At 47.3% G+C, this 16,586-nt stretch overlaps 1 protein-coding gene across 6 annotated transcripts in view; it reads right to left on the bottom strand.

Moving 5' to 3' along the window:
- Nucleotides 1-16,577, bottom strand: part of LOC146855326 (uncharacterized) — a 915,814-nt gene extending 899,237 nt beyond the window's left edge. For 5 of the 6 annotated variants that reach the window (XR_014981308.1, XM_085653035.1, XM_085653037.1 and 2 more), the window contains exon 1: nucleotides 16,472-16,577. The gene's annotated coding sequence lies outside the window, so the exon portion shown is untranslated. Of the gene's footprint in view, nucleotides 1-13,371; nucleotides 13,462-16,471 lie in introns of all 6 variants that reach the window. The other variant, XM_085653036.1, reaches the window with a different exon arrangement.
- Nucleotides 16,578-16,586: the final 9 nt, after the last annotated feature.

Genomic DNA, 16,586 nt, shown 5'->3' with positions numbered 1-16,586 from the left:
CGAGCAATGAATACGTGAGGTTTCTTTTCATCTTTTTATAACCAACCTTTAACTCCAATAAGAACTGTGCTCTCCCAGTGCATGTCCACCATACTCGGTATGTGGCGTAAGGAACCGTTCGGTGCAGGGCCACAGTATAGTGTATCTCATTGCCGAGTGCTGTCTAAGCCCGGTGTGATGTTGCCCTGCACTTTACTGACCCAGCCAATGACCTGGGAGGAGATAGCCTTGATACAATTAGAGGACGTGAACTGGTGCTACATCCGTCAATGCCACGCTGCATGTAAAAAGAAAAAGTAGGTCGCCCAATGTAAGCTGTGGAAGGATACAAGTTACCCAATCAAAAGGATGTTAAAGGAGGGGGCGTGGCTAGCGGCCGACGGACATGGTCGCTTGCTAAGGCGGCTCTGCAGCCCTCACCTAAAAATCCGTAAATTTCTCCACTTGTTTTATCTGGAGACTTCCCCAAAACACCAGGGAACTCTCCCTACACCAATCCAACCTGAAATCACTACTCGAGAAGAACAACAACCCGAATTTGAGCGGGTGAGGACGTCCGACTCGGAGCTTTCGGGGCAACCCAGAATGGCGGCCGGGGACTGGCAGTGAAGACGGCTCCGACCGTGGTCCAGAGCTCACGACCGCATCGCCATCGCCGCCGAAACAGTCGCTGCAAGTAACCGTTTCACCCCCTGAGGTCCTCCACAGATCAGCACCAATCAACTTTTACAGAGAAGAGTAGGGGAAGAGCAGCGGGGAGTGGACGCGACTGAGGCCCGCTGAAGGCTGCTCGCCCACTGCGCAGCAGCCCTAATCGAGACCCCGGACTCTGAGGCATCCTGGTGGGACCCCTGAAACACACTGGACTCCGCCACGTCCTCCGGAGGCCAGAGGTAAGAGAGTGCTGGTCGGGGACCGCGGGGGGAGGAAAGACACACAACACCATCCCCGTCACTCTAGCTGGCGGATCAGCTAAAGCCAACTCGAGTCCCCGGCTGTGCTGCCTAACCCCCCCACGAGGAGCTGCCGGGCAGCCGCTCCCTCTGCACTGACCCCCAGAGAAACTACCGAAATCATGTCCTCACCTGTGTACGTGACAGACACCAGGCCTGCTTCTTCCTGGGCGCCCTGGATAGCACCGTGCATAACGCTGGGTCAGGCACGGGTGACCCGGCCAACGCAGAGACTATACAGCATGCCCCGCTAAACAGCAAGCTCACGAAAGCAGGTGCTTCACCTGGCTGCATCACCTCAGGGAGAGGCCGGACCCGTAGATTCATTGGGAAGCGCTGCTCAGGGGGCTGATTCCGGGTGTCCTGTGGCCATCTGCTCACCCCTCGGTGGGCTGTTACTCCAGCTACCATACAACAGGGCCAGGCCCGACTGGCCCCCTGGTGCTCGTGCAGAGGGATTCCCAGCCGGCCGCGCTGTAGAAAGGGTACTGGACACAGCTCTGGCCCACCGGATTACCGACCTCACTTTCTCGCAGCCCATAAGAGCCACCAGAAAAACCGACAGGCCGGCGGTGGACAGTCCTCTCCTCCGCGCAGGCGGTGGCCACTACAGGCGCGCTCCCCTGGTCGTCGGCGCCATTTGTCTCCGATATACCGCTCATGGCTAACAACAGAGGTCTGAAATCTCAAGCCCAGAAACAACTGGTGAAGTTTGCATGGACTAAACAAGGGGTAGACAACGAAATGACATCTGGCAAGGATCCCAAAACTTCACAACTTCGCCCCCCGGCTAAAACTCTTACCCTGGAGGACGTCATGGAGGCCATAGAGGGAGTGCGGACGTCCCTGGAAACACACATTGACTCAGTAAACATCGAGGTTACCCTCCTAAGAGCGGACTTGAAGAAAATGTACTCTAGAGTCAAAGAAGTTGAGACTACTACGGCGGCCCTCGTGTCCGACACCTCTACCCTTCAGGACCAAGTCGCCCAGCTACAGAGCCAGCAGAAAAGAATGGAAGAGCTCCTGGGTGACTACGAAGGGAGGGCAAGAAGGAATAACGTATGTATTCTCGGAGTGCCGGAACGAATGGAAGGACCAGCGGTAGACCTCTTTGTGAAAGACCTAATCCTCAACAAACTCCAACCTAAACCACTATCACGCTATTTTTCCATCGAGCGGGCTCACAGGGTCCCCGGGGGACACCCTAAACCTGGACCTCCTCCACGCCCCATAATCGCAAGAGTGTTTAATTTTCGAGACCGGGATGTCATCTTACAGACAGCTAGGGCCGGACCTCCGCTTAAAATAGACAACGCAAACGTCACATTCTTCCCGGACTTCACAGTCAAAGTTCAAGCACAAAGACGGAGCTTTACAGCAATTAAAAAAGCTCTCTGTTACAAAAACATCAAATATTCCATGCTATTCCTGGCCAAACTGCAGGTTGAGTCTGACCGCAAGGCTTGGTTTTTCCTGTCCCCAGAGGAGGCCTGAGACTGGATGGATGGGTGGCGCTGAGTTAGGAAACCATTGGATGGAAGAAACAAAGGTGGCCCTAGCAACAGCCAGCGGGCCCCCCGCGATCAGTGAGAGACATCCAAAGGGGGACCCGGATGAAGTGCCTTGACTCAGACCATAGGACCCTGTTGCGTTAACCCACGCTTAGTAGTCAGGTCTACACTTAACGGCCCGATAACTTGCATCGTCCATGCAATGACTCCCTGGGCACGTACAGACTATATAATCGCGGTGGGACTGCTGGAATCGAGCACACGCCTCAAAGTTTTGAAGCCAGCATGTAATATACAAAAGGATTGGACGGCATTGAGCAACTATTAATTAAACTATACAATACTATGTTGAATGGCGAGGGATGGAGGTGGTTAGCCAAGCACCTCGAAAATGGGAGGGTGGGCAACAGGCACTCTGCCTTGTTGGGGAGTGGATAGTTCAGATTCCACTGGTAGGGGGGTGGGGGGGCTTAGGAGGGGGGGTAGTTTGGAGTTTTGTTTGTTATGTTTTCTTTGCACAGAGCACACAAGTAAGGGGGTCATCACTAGTCCACAAGGCTACACAGCAATGTTTGTCGGCAGAAAGGAGGGTTGGGCCAGAGGGGTTCCCGCTAACACTACCACTTATCACCGTTCAATTCACTGTCCTTGCCATCAGTACTGGTACAGGGCTCCACACTTGTTTTCTCTAATCGCTAGCCATGGTAGATTCTAAAGATGTTAAATTGTCAGTACTAACCTGGAATGTCAATGAATTGGGCAGCAAAATTAAGAGGGGGATTGTCCTGCAATACCTTAAACGAAATTCGCAAGATTTGATATTACTGCAAGAAACTCACTTGGTGGGCAACATCTGTAAAGCTCTCCACAGATGGGGATACAAACTAGTGGCCCATGCCGGGTTCACGTCTGGATCTAGAGGCACAGGTATCCTCATCCGCAAGAATTTGGCACTTACGCCTACCCGAGTTTGGGCCGACCCCCAGGCAAGGTTCGCTGTTCTGGAGGCGACCTGGGAGGGCAAGCAAATGAATATCATTTCGGCCTATCTCCCGCCAGCGCTAGGAAAGACAACATTACAAGATCTAGGCAAAATAATCATTGATCTCCCCCCGGGCACTCTTATTCTAGGTGGAGACTTTAACATGACTAGGGACGATACGCTTGACAGACACCCTCAGAGACCACCTTCCAGACGTAACACCTCCATGGCGGATTTTGCCCAAGCCTTGAGACTCACAGATATATGGAGATCGCTGAATCCCAGTAATACTCACTTCACGCACTACTCCAATGCTCACAATACCATGTCCCGCATAGACTATTTCCTTACGTTCTTCACGGACATTGGACGTTTCCGGCATCCCCAGGGGCTCCCGAGAGGCATCTCCGACCACTCTCCCCTGAGGGTTGAACTCACTTTTTGCCGGTGCTTTGCCCGAGGCCCCATAATTATTAATCCATGGCTCCTTACGATTCCATATGTCAAAGAAGACCTTCATGAACAAACATATTATTATTTTACGGAGAATATTGGCTCGGGAAACACTATCTGGGAGGCCTATAAAGCAGTAATTAAGGGTCGTGCCCAAGCTTTAAAAATTGGGTATCACCAAAAACACAGCGAACAGCTGACCCAGATGGAGAGTGACCTGCTCCTTATTGAGACGGAACATAACACCTCTCCCACTGAAGCCACAGCCCGCAACCTCCGAAATAAACAATTGGAATATGAAGCTCTCGCACGAGTAAAAGCCCAAGCTAGATTACTACAGACACGCCATAGAGTCTATGAACTTGGTGAACGGGCCGGTAAAATGCTGGCATGGCTAGAAAGACAAGATCAAGAGGCGAGATGGGTTCCTGAAATCCTACTGGACGATGGGAGGGGAGTAACAGATCCTCAGCATGTAGTGGAGGCATTTGCAGATCACCTGGAGGCTGTATATACCTCTAGGACTGCATATTCCTCCGAAGACTCTCGTCAGCTCTTGGAGGAAATGAATCTACCTACGCTCTCAGGCACTGACAGAGAGACCCTGGATGCAGATATAACTGCAGACGAAATCTGCAAGGCTATCTTTGCTATCAACTCTGGAGAAGCAATGGGATCACCATTGAATTCCTCAAAGGGATGGCCCTTAAAGTAGCTCCCCATCTAAAAGGCATGTATGACGAAAGTAGGGAGAAGGGCATTCTTCCCCTAGACCAACGTTTGGCCTCCATAGTCGTTATTCACAAACCGGGTAAATCAGCAGTGAATCGTGGTTCATACAGACCTATTTCTTTGATTAGTACAGAGGCCAAGGTGTTGGCCAAACTTCTTGCATCCCGGCTCATAACGATACTCCCATCTCTGGTTCATGACGACCAATCGGGATTTATATCAGGTCGGAATACCGCCCTCAATATTTGCCGGGTCCATAATGTCCTGGGTAGGCAGCCCTATCTGTGAGAGATGCGGTTATACTGTCCTTGGACGCCACCATGGCGTTCGACTCGATAGAGTGGCCCTATCTTTTTGAAGTCTTAGCGAGGTTTGGCTTTGGTCCACCCTTCAGACAATGGGTGGCATTGCTATATAAGGATTTGTTAGGTCAAGTCAGGGTGAACAATCACACTTCACGCACATTTCCCTTGCAGAGAGGAACAAGGCAAGGTTGTCCCCTATCCCCCTTATTATTTGTATTGACCCTTGAACCGCTAGCCCACTGGATAAGACGAGACGCTTCTATCAGAGGACTTAAATGGAGTGAAGACGTAGAAGACAAAATATCACTCTACGCGGATGATATCCTCATATATCTAGCGTCCCCCCGGGCCTCCATCAACAGTTTATTAAATGTTATCACTAACTTTGGCAAATACGCAGGATACACTATCAATTGGTCCAAGTCGAAACTGTAAGTGCTGCACAGCCCCCCGCCTCGTCTGCCTCACGGCTACACGATAGAACTGGCCACAGCAGGTTTTCAATATTTAGCTGTTTTTACTACCCCTGATCTTAAATTGTTCTATGAACACAATCTTCTGAGCCCCCTCACGTGGCTACAGGACGATATTGGACACTGGAGGTCGTTGCCCCTGTCCCTCCTGGGCAGGGCGGCTCTATTTAAAATGCTAGCACTACCCCGATTTTTATATGTGCTTCAAAACTGCCCATTTCCCATTGCCGACAATTATTTCACCACCTTAGAGGGGGAACTTTGTATCTTGCTGTGGGATGGGAGGGCACCCCGTATTGCCCAACAGAAGCTTACTAAGGGGTGGTATGACGGAGGAATTGCCATCCGGATCTACGCCTCTACTACTGGGCCTCACACCTGGTAGCCGTCAACTACTGGATCTATGGATCCCCGACGAACCCGGCATTCCACCTAGAAAAGTACCAAACTGGACGAGAGGGATATCTGGGGGCCCTCTACAGTAAAGCTCGAAAGGGCCGATACCTGGGACCTATGTCACAAACTCTGGCCATCTGGCATAAGGCCAAAAAACGTCTGGGTTGGATGGATACATCCACTAAGGCTACACCGTTGTGGTCATCGTGAAGACTGGATTCACTCTGCTTCCATGCGGGGTTTGATAAATGGGACACTATTGGAATCACTAACATAGGAGACTTGGTCAACAAAGGGAAAATTCTCACCTTTAAAGAGTTACAAACCAAACATGCTCTCGCACAAGGAGAGGTCTTCCGGTACTTACAGGTCCGACACGCCATTCTTACAAACATCCCTGACCTCCCTTCCTTGCCAGACGCTTCCCCCTTGGAAGACCACTAGCTCACCGAACCACTCTTGACCAAAGCCATCTCCTGCACTTTCCGTAAAATCTACAATAACTTACCCGACTTCTTTCAGACTCTTCGTGACCGCTGGCATGCAGACTTGGGGGTAGTGGACGATGAGGACTGGCAGATAGCACTAATGTCCCCCAGGGAGAAGGCTATACACCACCGCTTCTGCCTTGTACAACTAAAAATACTCCATAGGTCCTACCTCTCGGGCGTACTCCTGGCCAAAATAGGCAGCCGGGGTGATGCATTGTGCCTCAGGGGATGTGGCCAAGACAGTACCTTTTATCATATCCTGGGGGATTGTCCCCTTATACGCCCTTTTTGGGACAGAACGACTAAGAAAATGACAGACACATTGGGTAAACACATTAAATTGTCACCGCGAATGGGGATTTTAAATATATGGGAACCTACCGACTTGACAGAAGTGGAGCAGCAATGGGTGACACTAGGATACTTATTGGTGAAACAGGCTATAGCAATGCACTGGGGATCCATCAGACCGCCGCTGACGATCGGGTGGGTGGCGGAGATGAACAGATGTATGATCGCAGAGAAGTAGGTCTATAAGCACAGAGGCTACCCTAAAAAGTGGGATAAACAATGGGGAGGTTGGAATGCCTTCAAAGGGGAAATATGTACTTCTCCCACAGAAGATATGGCGATGAGAAGGACTGGACTTGGTGACCCCTTACAACCCTAATATTTGTAGCAACAAACGTCGATGTATTGTAATGTATGACCTTTGGTTCACAGTGTGATAATGTGATGGTGACTGTGCTTTCTGTTTAATAAAAATGTTAATATAAAAAATTAAAAAAAGGATGGTTAAGGAGTATAATTTAGGTGGGAGAAATGCAAAAAGAACAATTGATGTACAGAATGTTGAACAATGTCAAATTTTCACCCTAGTACAGAGATCTGGACCTAAATCCATCAGTTTTTTTGCTCCCATGCCATTCCAGTTTAAACCCCGCCATATTTAAATCAGTCTTGACCCTGCTCCACATGGGAACAGTCCAGCCCGAAATGCCAGGCCAGGTCCTCCCTGGACCGGAAACAAGTATCCTGGAACCAGTTTGGGTGTTTCACCCCTCATCAGCCAGGCTAGCTTGACTCCAGTGGCATCGAGAACACGGGACCCACGTCTGGGCATACCCGTCCCACTCGGGATGACAAATGCAAAAAGCACATTTGATGGACATCATTTGTGTGTCTTTTGGTTTGGGGAGAGAAAAAAAACAAGAAGAAGGAAAAACATTGAATAATCAAGAAGCAATTAAAATTGACAAGTAAACAAACCAAAGGGCTGAACCAAAGTCTACCAAAGTACTGCTACTGTACACATCGATCTTCGACAACTGAAAAGTAAAAGCAGTCTGCAGACAAGACCTTAAAATGGAAAGAAGCGTTGGCCACAGATGTTTGCAGACATAACTGAAAAGTGAGATACTGGAAAAACCTTAAGCAAATCCACATCAGCGTAATTGCCTGAGATACCACAGAAAGCAACGGCACTGTCAAAGTGTTCTCTAGCAGTCAGCATGCATGAGGATCGTGTGGATAATGAAGGCGGTTGCTGTGGAAGAATGTGCCTTTGTCTATATCATAAATACAAAATATCAGGAGAGCAGCTATGTCCTCTACTAAACAGAATAAATAGGACGTAAGCAGCTTGAGTTCAGCAACAATATTAAAGTTATCTACAATACATGACCTAACCGTCAAGTTATTACCTATGAAAAATCACCAATAGTTGTATTAAATCTACTCCATGAAAGTTAAACCTGTAACGTTTGCAACTGCTACACTGCCCAGCATGCACTTACAGAAGAGGTAAATAACAGGAATAGCCTGGGTGGGGCTTGTGTCAATGGTTCCAGTCATTAGATCCATCTAGTTGATGCGGTATTAACAAAGCACTGGATTTCGCAAAACACAGGATATCTTTGTTTGTTTGCAATATTTTAACACAGTATTCTCATTGATGTAGTAACAGACTCTCTCGTTCCTGTCCCATCTTTCTTTAACACCCTCTACTGCTAAGCACGACTGTTCCCTTTAGAATTCCTGCATCTATTATGTGCTCACCTAACAGTTTCTTTTTTATTAAATCTCACGGCTCACCACCAGTCAAAACTGACTTTTTTTTTTTAAACATTTATTGTCAAAATAGCATTCGAATACCATCATCACTTATCACGTTTTCTATTCTAAAATTAAATGTATTGCCAAGGAAAGAAATATGGTGGAACATGGCTATGTAATTATTGTCTTTCCACAAAGAAAAATGTTTTTACAGAAATGGTAAGACAAAAGGGATAAATAATATGCACTGTTTACCAGTGAAGATGTACACCCCCATCCGAAAAGTCAACAACATCAAAACTCTTCAAGGTATGGGTACCATGAGGAATGTGAATGGTTGTGGGTACCATACAGAATGCCATCTACAGATGGCCATGACATAATGGGGCCTGCCCAGTCAGTCATGCCAAAAAAGCTAGATACATTATCACAAGCCAGGAAGCAGTCACCATAGCAGCAGGCTGTGAATCGAAACAGTGTCACATTATAAACTGAATATCTAGTGTCTGTAAATACTGAAAATGCCACAAGAACTGCCATTCCTTATCCTGGTGTGCCCCTCCTATAATCCGTATGGCTGTCCCGTCCAGACTGAGCCCCAGGAACATGGGTGGCAGTCAAAGGTCAGTCAGGCTATCAGTTGAGAACAGAACGTGACAAAAACCAACCAGAGCTTTAGGTGGCCTGAAAATGGTGGGCGAGTCCTCTAAAAGGAGATTAGCCAAAGACGTGCAACTAGGAATCATTTCCCAAATGGATGGCCTCTGCAATTAATGGCAACTTAAAATATGTAAACAACAGTCCAGTGCTTCATTCACAAAGCGTGCCACCTGACAAGTAGGTGGGTGCCTCCCTGAATTTTCTGTTGTTGCATCCAAACATGAAACACCACAATAAATGCACTGGCCACAAACAAACCACAACCTAGAGGCTTTGCCAATGCTTGTTAGCTGTATCAAAAATACAAATTACAATAATGTTGTAAATAATTAGAATTGAAAGTGGTTCAATTCTGAGACTGTGAATTAATCATGATTAATGTCGATGAAAGCAGGTCTTCTAAATGTCCTAGACACTCATGTTCAACCCTTCACCTCACTTTCTTCTTCTGCAGATTCTGTCAGCTGCTTAAGCCCTTTCTCTCCCCACATCTTTCAAAAATGCTCCATCTGTAGATCACACTTTCCCACAATTGCCACATAATCAGCCATACTCTGTGTGCTCTACAGAAAGCCCAAGAATTGGTTGCAGTACTTTAAAAGGAAATATATAAGTGCAGGTACTCACTACTTAGAACACCAGTTCGCTCCTGAGAACTGCTGGTACTTTCACATTAAATGCAGTGCCGCAGGAGTGCAAGTACTCCGTATCCAACAGTACCTGACCATTTAAAGCACTGACTGAATGTCCATGTAGGCATCATTTACAGCCCACTCTCAAGCACAGTGAGAAACTCATACTTCCTTGTGCCTCAATCAATCAGGATTTATAAAGCATGGCTAATCAGCCGATAAGGTATCCAGGTACTTGTAGGTCCCAGAGGTCCTGAACAGCCAGGTCTTGAGGGCCATTTGGAACTCTAGAAGTGAGGTGATGCTCAATGTTAGAGATCTCACTTGTGCGCCTTCATAAACAACCACTAATACACCTGGAAACGACTCAGTTTAAAGTGTGCACTAACCAAAAGTAATAAGCTATATGCAAAAACTACAAAAAACACAGTATCTTGAAAAAAAGGCAGTAGTCTTAGATCACACAAAATGAAATAAAACATGATCTGTAAACTACAGATGGGAGAGCCACTGAAAGCTGAATAATGGCACAGTCTCAGCTCGCGGTCCTGTTGGAACCTCAAGCCCATAACGAGCCTAGCTTTGCTGCCACCCTCCCTCTACCCCGGATGGGGCGTGTAATCACTCAGTGGCCACACAAAGGTGATACTCATACAAAAAAAAGGAGGACTCCGTCGTGCTCGTGTTTCTTTATTAGTGAGTTTTCTCCTCAAATTGAAAGAAACAAATAAAAGGGGTTCATAGAACAGTCCACAGACAAGGGAAGTAGTCCTCCTCTGTAAACTTCCTTTCTCTCTGGGTACAACAGGGCTAGGTTCCTTCTCACTTCCTACCAATGGGCTGTTGCAGGAGCTTGGTGGTATGCTTTGATTTTCCCTCAATAAAAACAAACAAAAGAAACAACATAAGGTTAGGAGAAGGGCTAGGGGATTTTGGTATAGACCTCCACCTAAACACCCACGTGGCTGTGTGCTCAACAGGTGCTTCAGGGCATGCAGTGCTCTGGTGCTGCTTTACTGCTCCCACCACTTCCCAAATGCAAAATAACGGTAAAGTGGTACTTGCCTCTGGCCACGGCCCTCCTGGGTCGTGGCAGAAGGAGTCCAGACGTCCTCCTCTCTCTCGGGACGGTTGGACCGGTAGGTGTTCCTCTGGGCTGACCCCCGCAGTCTGCCCCTGCCTCTTCTCCTGGGTCTTTCTCGTGGGCTCCTCACTCCTGGGCTCCTAACTTCCAGCCTCCTCTCTCTCAGGCTCCTGGTTCGCCCCTCCTTGCTCTGGCTCTCCTCTTCTGGTGTTCCTGTTCCTTCCGACAGCGCGTCTCTCTCTCTCTTGGCGATCCACACTCTTGGCGCTTCAAGTCTAGTGGCGGTCACGTGATCGGCATCCCGCGCTGCTGGCAAGGTAACCAACTTACCCTCCTGGTGCGTCATCGTGGCCATCTTGGGTGTCCCGGTCGCGGGATTACAGGGCGTTAAGGCAAGAGCTGCACACTTTGAAACTGGCAAATCAGGTTTGAGCTTGGCGACCGCTTAACATCCTGTGAATCTGGGCAAATCACGTAATCTCCAAATGCCTAAAACAATGCATGTGACCTTCTGTAATTTAACCTGGCTCATATAAAGTGATCGCCCTCCAAGTGGCGTTTGCGCTATAGTTAACATTTGCAGAAAAATGCTCTAGGAGGTAAAAACAAAAGCTTAATAAAAAGGAAAGATAAATAAATACCCCATTTACTGGCTGATTTGTACAAAGTGAAACCAGAAAACATGAATAAACAGTGGATTCCCCGCTTAAATTATGAGATATTAAATACATATTTTATTTCATCAAAACTCTTTTTTCATTATTGTGTATGAACGCACTTTCAAATATGTGAGTTTAGACTCCCTGTAGTACAAAACTATCACTTTTAAGACGTACTTCTTCTACCTGGCCAACAAACTCAAAATATCAGGCGGCTCCAGACCTTCACTCAATGCTGAAAATCTACTGCTCAAACCTCCAACTTTCGAAAAGGAAACACTTATGGCACAATCAATCCTTCTCAAGTAATTGTTATGATTGTCTTGTGTCCATTACGGACACCGTACCCCTGCACCCTATGTCACCAGCTGTCGTCACTGGAATGTTGACAGTCGACAGCTGGTGACCGGCTGAGCGGAGGCATTTGTTACGCTCCGAATTTCACGGAGCCTGTGTTGGTGCATTGCAATACAGAAGTTATCCTGAGCCTACTAGTGCCTCTTCCATCCACAGAGGGCCGAGTTCTATGAGTACGGGTAGAACAAGTAGAATGTTACCTCCCACACCAGCACTTAACACGGTCCCCACACACGTCACCAGCAGGGCAGGTAGGAGGTCGTTACCACCTGTTAAACCGTCAGATTATGTTCATGAGTAACATATATCATGAAACCTTCACCGGTTATATTCTTATATGACTTACGCCTTTCGGTTGCCTTCCTCTTCATCCTTCTTCCTTTGTATCCTCCTTTCACCCTTTCCTCTTTCTTTTTCTCTCTCTCCCTTTCCTTAGGTGGGGGGGGGGGAAGAAGTGTTATGATTGTCTTGTGTCCATTACGGACACCGTACCCCTGCTCCCTGCGTCACCAGCTGTCGTCACTGGAATGTTGACAGCCGACAGCTGGTGACCGGCTGAGCAGAGGCATTTGTTACGCTCCAAATTCCACGAGCCTGTGTTGGTGCATTGCAATAAAGAAGTTATCGGATTGGTGGAGTGGTGCACTGCTCGTTATTATGACAGTAGTGGTCAATTAATCAATGAGTCTAGATATATAATAAGTCTTATTTCCCAAGAAATAGATTGCCAGCCAAAGCGTTTCGTTCACGAAGTGAACTTCTTCAGGGCTGTAAGTTATAATGAAAACAAATACGTGGTGTGCACCAAAAAAGCATGTGCACGTGTGTTATGCGTACAATTGGTGACACAGATGTGAGTACGGAATAGGAACAGTGATGTGGGGAAGGAAGGAGGTGTGTTGGATGAGGGAAGGGGGGGGTCTGGTGAAGGGATGACAAGAATAAACTGAATGAGCAGTGAGTTGAAGGAGAGGGAGTGGATTGTGAAAGGTACTAAAAGGGACTGAAGCCAGGGTGGTGGCAAACATGTTATGCTATTACAGAATCCTGGTTCCAGGGCGATATTACAAATACAATCGAGGCTAGAGGGTTTCGCCAAATCCCTTAAAGACAATAACACTGAAAAAAAGCATACATGAACACATACTGTTGACGGACCTCCCAAATCAAAGGACATGAAATAATGCAAAAAATATAACGCAATGGCCATCTGGTATGAGTATTTGAACACAATAATGCTGAGTCGATGTGCGTCAATGCGCCCGCCCAATAATCAATACATGCTAAAAGAGTGGTGAGTGGGAGTAGCTGGAAGAAATGGTGAAGGGAATGGGAGCCAGAGCGGTGGTGAAGAATGGTGCGTTAATCTCTATAAATCACACAGCTATGCAATACATACAATATAACATGGAATGGACAAAATAACCAAACCACGAGACACAAAATAATTCTGAAACATAGATGTATTGTATACACAGCTTGAAATAATAAAAAGGTTGTTATCAAATCAATGATATATCTATGTAGGTCAGTTCTCCCAGTCTCCCCATGTTAAAGTTATGCATAAACGTTGACCCTCCCACAGCTGCTGCGGCCGGACATGTAGGAAAGGTGCATGTACATACCAAGTATGGGCGCTCTTGTTGCATCGGAGCAGAAAGATGGCAAATGTACAGCGCGGGGGCCGCCTTGATGAGGGCCTGTATGTGCAACGTCTGTGGAAACAGAGGGCAGAAAAAGCTAAGAAGATGCAGAAAGTGGGGAAAACATGGTGGCGCGGGAGGGCGTGTAAAGTAAAACGAGAAGCGAGAGGGTAAAAAGTGGCAGGGGCTTGGAAGATGAGGCATGGGCAAGGGCGTAGCTATGTAGGGCAAGTGTGGCCATCCTGGATGAATGGCCACGAGGCGCAAAGGTAAGCTTGCCACGTCTATGATGGTGGATCACGAAAGGGGCGTGAGCTTCAAGAGGCTCGAAGAAGGTAGCCGGAGCTGGCTATGCGGAATGTGTGGCCTCTGGGAAATAGAGAGAGGCCAGGTGAGGGTGAAGAGGAATGGGGGCTCCGGTGGAGTTGGGAGCAGCCAGGATGCCTGGGGAGGAAAGAAGTATGATAAAATAATTTCACAGTGGAGGTGACGTGAATGTGCGGAAATGGTGGGGAAATATGAACCTGTAAAGTGCATGGACGCCAGAGAAATGGTGAATGGGCGATCAAACGATAGAAGGTACAAATAAGAAGCACAGATAAAAAGGGGGGAAAGGGGGTCTGTTGGGGGGGTCTGGGTCGAGAGTGAGGACGCAGAAAAGTATGGGGGCAAGAGCAACGGAGTAAGCGGTATCTGGCTGCAAGGCATGTAGCCTAAGCGTTCGCGTGTGAAGAAGACCCGGGTCAGGGTCTGGAAGCGGATAGTGGGGAGTGAGCAGGGGCGCCAAGCCGTGGTTGCTTAAGAGGGGGACATACCTGTAATACGGCCTGCAGAGGAAGCTGTTCGCTCAAGGAAGAAAGTGTGGTGTCTCTCAGTAGATCGGGGGAAATAAGTAGATACGGGTGGAGGTAATGAGAGCGTGGATCGTGCCAGTATGCACGTCGCTGAGTGGACGGATTGGGAAGTCCACTAGGTGGTGTAGTTGCGCTATGTGATCGGGATGAATCCAATGGTCTGGGTGTGTGGCGGCCTGGGGGGGCAGAGTCAGCACTGGTGCAAGTGCTGCGTGTGAAAAAATGTCAGCACAGATACGAAGAGGTGGGGAAAGAGGGCAAGGGCTCCGTGATGCAACAGTGAGTGGTGGCAGTGACAGCACAAGTCAAGCTAGACCAAAATGACAAGAATGGATGGGGAAAAAAGGGGGACGCTGGGTGTAAAACGGGAGAAATCAGTGCACATGGGCATGAAAAAAGTTCGGGTGGAGGTAAAGTAAATGAAAATTGGATGGAACAGAGTGAAAGTGCCACATAAATTGAAGTGTGGCAATGAATATAGGAGTGATGGTAAATAACTCTCAGGGAGTCCGGCTGTAACTCCAAGGAAAAAATATATATATTGTGCAGAGGGTAAAGGAAATATACGAAATGATAAAAGTAAAAACATTTGGGTAATATAACTGGTGAAATGAAAAATAAAAAATAAAAAATAAAAATAAAAAAGTAAATGAATTAGGGTCATAGAAAGAACAGGGCTTCGTCGTGAGGGAGCAAAGAGTAAGAGGAACTATAAGACAGTGCGGCTGGGATAAAGGAAATAGTGAAACTCATGGTCCGAGTTGTGTCCCCTATTCACCGCATCAAGTCTACATATCCATTTACATTCTGTTCTTCTAAGTGACAGTTCTCTGTTGCCACCCCTGTTACTTGGTGGGATGTGGTCTATCCCTAGGAAGCCAAATTTAATGGGTCCTGTGTGTGTGGTACGGTAGTGTTCTGTCATGGGGTACCTGTCATCATTGTTGATGAGTGCTCTGCGGTGTTCTTGAATTCTGGTCTTGAGGTTGCGAGCTGTACTTCCTACATAGATGATGCCACACGGGCATTCTATAATATATACCACATATTGCGTGTTGCAGGTGATGTGATGCCTGATTCTGTGTGTACCACCTGAGTTGTACTTAAGGTTTTTGCTTTTGTTGAGTCCCAGGCAGCAGACATTGCAATTGGTGCATGTGAAGAATCCCTCTGGTGGATGTGGTAACCAGGTGGAGGTGTTGGCGTTCTTTGTAGTGACGTAGCTTGGGCATAGCGAACTTCTTAGGGTACGCCCTCTCCTGAAGATCAAGGATGGGTGGTTGCTAATGAGAGGGCGTAGTGTGGGGATTTCAACCAATAGGTGCCAATGTTTCCTAAATGCCTTAAATATTTTGTCACTGTGAGATGTGTAGTTGGTGAAAAAGGAAAGAAGTTATCTAAACCCACATGGTGCAGAGTATCTTTACAGTAATGAGGCGAGAATTTGGAACTAGCCACCTCCAAAGCTTTGCACATCTTTCTGGATTTTCAAATCAGATCTTAAAACTCTTCTCTTCCAAAGACACTTCGAACAATAACTCTTCTTGGCAAGCTCCCCACCAGGCACACGCCCGCTGATCCTAGGTCACCATAACCCTCTGTCTCAATTTTGTAAATATGTTTGAGGAACCCTAATCACTTCACCTTTTCTTAATATGCAACATTGAGTGAATTTGTGACCTATTAAACGGTAGCTCTTACCGCGAATAACTGTTGTACATATTAGTGATATTAGCTACTACTACCATGACACTCACGTTCCTTATTTAATTCACTTCCCTCTCTTGTTAAGCGCTCTGACACCTCTGGGTAAAGTACACGTTATATAAAAACGCACAAATAAATAAAGTGCTATAATGTGCCCTATTAATATAAAAGTTTCTACATGGTAAAGAAATAGATTTTGGGGAGACTGCACCATATTTTACGTGATGAGTGTTGTATGATTTAAACATCAACATCTTTCAGGGCTCGGCTCCCCATGGCTCGGATCTCCCTGTGATTTTGTCGCATCGCCCACCCTTAATGTAAACAGATACTGCTTCGCTAACGATAATTTTTCAAGCTTTTTTTGGAATTCTACCAGTTTCTCGGCAGTAAAGTTAGCGAGAGAACTGGAAGAACTGTAACTCACTCTCACAACCTAGGGCTCTAGTCTGCGCTTCCTTTCTCTCTCCCACCCAGAACGGCACCGTACAGGAGTCTGTAAATAACTTAGTCTTGCTCACCTCGATTGGACGTGTCAAATCCAGCCCGCTGCGTGGTCCAAACTAGGCGGCACCCACCGACTACAGGAGGACGACTCGGGAAAAGCATGTGCAGGCTCCACAGCCAATCCACAAT

The sequence above is a fragment of the Triturus cristatus genome, chromosome 4_1 (genome assembly GCF_964204655.1).
Source record: "Triturus cristatus chromosome 4_1, aTriCri1.1, whole genome shotgun sequence".
NCBI classification, from domain to species: domain Eukaryota; kingdom Metazoa; phylum Chordata; class Amphibia; order Caudata; family Salamandridae; genus Triturus; species Triturus cristatus.
This window is presented reverse-complemented; position numbering and strand designations above follow the sequence as displayed.